We start from the raw sequence: 5,338 nt of genomic DNA on the forward strand, positions 1-5,338 counted from the left end.
TTAGCAAGGCTACAGCAACGGGCCTTACTCAGGCCGAGCTCATAGAGAAATTTCATGTTGTCCATGGGCCATTTGCCCCTTGCCCCGATCGGGAAGCCAAAGACCTTCACCATTTTCAACGATGGCCTTTCCCGTTTCAACACAACAGAGAGAGGGCGGTACTTGTTCTCTTTTTCGGTCCGCGCTCTCGTTAGAGTCCCACCATCGAATTCGTACCGAATCGTCACGTCAACAATGAGCGCTGAATCGCCTTTAAAGCAGACAAAGTCGGGCGCCAGCGTACCCCCGGCGGGCATACTCCAACGCTTTTCCCTGACCACTCTCCAGCCCAGACGCCAGGCTTCGGCAACGACGAGATCACACACCTTGTGGTGCCTTCGTATCCTAGCGTCTCGTACACTAGGACATCCACCAAGAATGTGTGAACAGGTTTCGGGTACTGCCCGACAATGCCGACAGACTGAACTGAGGGAGGCCGGCCTTCCTCGCCCTTGAAACTCACGAGTCGGGTATACATTAGCTCTAAGCTTGAGAGCAGCAATAAACTGACCCGTCTTGAACCGTGATCGCTCAGGGTTCACGAGCCAGCAGTTACTGAACTTGTCACCTTCGAATTCACATACACCCTTCCCCTGGCACATCAGACTTGTCCATCTGTCGAACTCGACCTGCCGCCAATCACACGGGACTGCGCGTCTCTGCGGCGTCAGCAAGCTGGGGGTAGATTCGTCGCTTCCCACTGGTCTCGGTCCCTGCACTGCTTCCTCCGTGAAGGTGCCTATCACAGGGATTTCAACCAGCCGCCCCCCAGCTCTCAGCCATGCCCTCTTGAATACGTTGTTTGATAGCGTTCGATGAGCGACCCACCTGACCATTTCATCCGAAGAGTGAAACAGACCGTGGATTCTTCGAGCCTGCATAGATGGAATACTTCTTGCCAACTTGGGGATCCCCAGACCGCCACTGGATGTCCTGGAGTACAGTATCCCGTCCGTTGTGCAAGTCGGCAGATGGAGCCATCTCTTTACTGCCCGTTTAATATTGCCATCCATTTCAGTCAGGGCCGCGGTCGATAACATGCAGTGATCCGCAACGAAAGCCACCCTCGGTATTGCAAAGTCTCTCAACAAAAACACCTTATCCGCCGGGTCTAGGGGTGTTTGCCCGATCGCCTCGATCCATTTCTGAATGTTGGCGACCGTTTCTCCAGAAGACAATCCGGCCCCCGGGTCCACCTTAACCCCAAGGTATCTTACTGACTCACCCACACCAATTTGATGGATGGGCCTGCCACAGATCGGCCAGGCACTGCAGTCGTTTACCTTGAAGGTCTTGCTTCCTTTCTCCATGTAAAACCCGTGGCACTTACTGGGCTGGACGCACATACCAGTAAGCTTGCAGAAAGTCTCCAGAATGGCTATGTTAAGAAGCATGCCGTCCCAAGAGCCGCTCACCATCACCAAATCATCTGCAAAGGCCATCGCCGTTAAGGGCTTTCCCTTCACGGAAAAGCCCCTGCCCTCGCGTTCGAGCGTCTGGATTAGCGGATCCAGACCAAGGTTGAAGAGCAGGGGTGACATGGGATCCCCCTGTTTGACTCCAACCTTCATGGTGATGCCCTTGGTTTCACCTTCAGAGCACCCCACCCTGGTCTCACAATGTTCATATGAGCTCTTGATGAGCCCCAACATGTGCTGGTCGAGCCCTTTCTGCCTTAGAACACTCAGGATGTGTTCGTGTTTGATGGTATCGAATGCCTTCGCAAAGTCAATAAACACTACCGCCAGGGCGCACCCTTCTTTCTTACTCAGCCTCATTATTCCTTCCAGCATCATGAGGTTCTCAGAGCAGCCCGGGGAGGATATGAATCCCCGTTGGCGCGGGTGCACAGGACACGCCATCGTCATCCTGTGCGTTAGAATCCGCGAGAAGAGGCGCAAGACCACGGACCCGATAGTGATGGGGCGCCACTGATTGACGTCCCCATGCCGAGCCGTATCCGCGGTCTTCGGTATTAGTGTCGTCCTGCACTCTTTGAAGACATTAGGCAGGGTACCCACGACCAGCCACGTAGAGAACATGTGGGCCAGCTTATACCCCTTCGGATCCCATGACACCAACACCCCTTTTGTGATGCCGTCAGGTCCCGAAGCGGTATGGCTTTTCATAGCGAGGATATTCGAGGTCACCTCCAGAGGTGTGATCAAATTGCAGAACAGGGAATTGTCCACCCGTCCGACCCCTCCAAACTGCCCCAATCCGCAGAACGTCCCGACGTCGCCCCACCGGCCCTTGAACACCTCGGTGATCTCAGACAAGGGGACAGGGCACGATGTCCCCGTTTGGCCATCCAGCACAAGCGACGCCAGTTTCGTTCTGTCCGCCCGAAGTAAGCGGTAAAGCCTACTACGAAGCTCCCTTCGCCTTTCGCCCTCCGTCCTACCTTCGACTATTGGAGTGTTTTCGGATGTCGGTCGAGTTTTCTTTCCCCTGCTTGTTCTCCGATCCAACTCTCGGGCTAACTCAGAGGCAGCAGACGCGACTGCTTCCAGCGAGCAATCGGCCTCTGAGACAGTTCTAAACGCGTAACCATTGGTATTCGCAGCCTCCACGTACACACTTGACCGCACTGCATCGTCTAGTGCGCCCTTGACGACGTGTACGGGTGTTGGAGGGGGGCCTGGAGCAATTAACGTCCTACGAAGTCTTGTTATTTCGTTGGCCAACAACTTTTGGTTACACAACTGTCTCGGAACTGCGCTATACAATTGTCTGCACTTGTCCCGGACCTGCCCCCTTGTTTTTCCCGTACCAAGGCTTCGTGCCAGCGTGGCCCACCGGGATCTTCTTGGCAAACCTTGGTCCAGACTAATCATCCTTGCGATTTCACCTTTTGACCACACGGCCTCCCGAACCGTCGCGCGCCTGCTACCCGCCGGCACCAACCTCTCTTCTGCATATTCTTTGATGTGTATGTGCCGTCTGTGCTGTGTTCGACCGCGTTCCGACTCAAAGGCTCGTGGGCAGTGTTCACAAATGAAACTGCCTCCAACCACCAGAATGGGGGAATTGCCCCCTTTGCACACAGGGATGTGGCAACTGATCTGATGGCGCCTCGGTTGGGTCAACCCACACCTACGACACCCCCACCGCATCTCCACTGCCCAATGATTCTCAGAGAAGTGAATCTCTAAGTCCCGGGGAGTGGTCACCTGTACACCGCAAATAATACACGCATCAAGGTCGGGCAAGTAGATAACAACCTCAGCAACAGCCGGGCTCCGTGCAGCCTCGGGCTCCCTCGTTAGGACAATAGGGGCAGGCTGGGGCGACGGTATACCCGGGCACTCGAATTCGCCAATCCCTGGTATCTCAGTTGTCGCTACCCTTGGAACCACCACTCGCTCCGCTCCACCATGCCGTTCCGCAGATTGGCACAGGGAAGAGCGAGGGACTTGTATATCGAGCAACGCAGCTCCTATCCCGCAACAAAGCTTGGCACGCTTCTTGTGTCCGCCAGCATCGCTGACGGCAATCCTCCTGCGCCTCGCAGAAGGCCCCACCACCGTACCGCCCCCATCGGGTTTCGAGCTTGAGGACGTGCCGCTCTCCTGTACCAACAAGTGGCAAGGGTTTATAGTGTTTGGTTGCTCGTCCCGGACCCTGTCATCAGGACTGAGTTCCCTCCCACTGGAGCCTGGACTGCTTCCAGACCTCATCAATGTCAAGTCTGCCTCAGGGCTGCCAGAACTGGCAGCGCCTCGACGTGGTCGGGGTTCCGAGGTAGCAGCAGGCCGCACAGAATGCCCATCCAGGTCCCGCGTGAGCGAGCCCCTTCGGACACCTGACGACCTGACCCTTTCCCCTCCGTCCGACTTGATTATGTCCGAAGACATGGTTGTTAGTTGGTAACTACTAACAGGTGTTCTAGTGGGTCTTGCACCCTAAACCTAGAACTCTGCAGCCTGGTCCCCTCAAATTGGTTCTTCTTACTTAGTACTTTCCATCGCTGAAAAATCTTCGTAGAATGCTGCAACCAATTATCACTGGGAACGGCGCAATGTGTGCTAGTCCATCGATGCGACACACATGCGCTCAGGCCCTCTCTCATGAGTCTAGAATTCAGAGCGTCCCCGGACGGTTAATAGGCGTCGTTTATTAACCAGGTAGGCAGCATAACGTCCGTGGGACAACCGAACACCGGGCTTCCGCTGGTCATTCTGTAGGCTTGGAGAAGCTCACAACCAGGTTGTTGGAGCCCTACAATGACAGAGTATGTACGCAAGTCTTTCATACTTTTGGCCACTTAAGGGTCAGCTTGGTCGTCCGGAGACGTTACCACTAACCACCACAAGGAGCTGTTACCCCGCCGCAGTTAATACTATGGCCAACCCTGTGGGCCTCCTACTCGTCTCTCGATCGACCTTCGTCGAGAGTTGCAGGCAGACCCTGGTCAACCTATGCCCAAGGCGTGTCAAATATACGTGCGGCTACGGGTCGACGGGCTCCGTGGTAGGGCCACTAGGAGAGACGGGGCGTCTCGGTCTCGCTGCAAATAGGACGACCAGGAGGAACACAGAGGGTCCGGAGACCCCACTGCATGTGGGCCCTCCCGGCCTAGAGGCGAACCCGCAGTCCGGAGGAACCATCCACCAGTCCGGCACTAGGCCGCCCAGCAGAGGCCCTCCGATGGCGGGTCACGTTTGCCATTCGGTCAAATAGGTGTCACGGAGACACTCTGTCGTTTTTGCAGAAATCCGTCAATCCATTCAATACTCTGAAATTTTTCATCAAAGTGTCTAAAAATACACCCAGAGGCACACCGAGGTGTCCTGCCCACGTGATCCAATGAGCTAAGCACTTTGTCGGATGTCATTTCCAAGACTAGTCCTTGACTTTTCATGATAGACATATTTCTGAAAACTGGGTTTCTGAAATCGTGCGCAAGGTGGCTTGGTGATCAAACGTAAAAGTGGTCACAACGGGAGTAGGCAAAACCCGAATAAGCGCTGGACCCTTCAGCGCTTCTGGCCTGAGCTGCCTACCCCGTTGCAGTACTTTAACTTTTTTTTTTGAAAAAAAAAAAAAAAAAGCGCTGGACCCTTCAGCGCTTCTGGCCTGAGTTGCCTACCCCGTTGCAATACTTTAACTTTTTTTTTCGAAAAAAAAAAAAAAAAGCGCTGGACCCTTCAGCGCTTCTGGCCTGAGTTGCCTACCCCGTTGCAATACTTTAACTTTTTTTTCGAAAAAAAAAAAAGCGCTGGACCCTTCAGCGCTTCTGGCCTGAGTTGCCTACCCCGTTGCAATACTTTAACTTTTTTCCGATTTTCGTGCCCCT

The sequence above is a fragment of the Pholis gunnellus genome (genome assembly GCF_910591455.1).
Source record: "Pholis gunnellus genome assembly, chromosome: 3".
Lineage (NCBI taxonomy): Eukaryota > Metazoa > Chordata > Actinopteri > Perciformes > Pholidae > Pholis > Pholis gunnellus.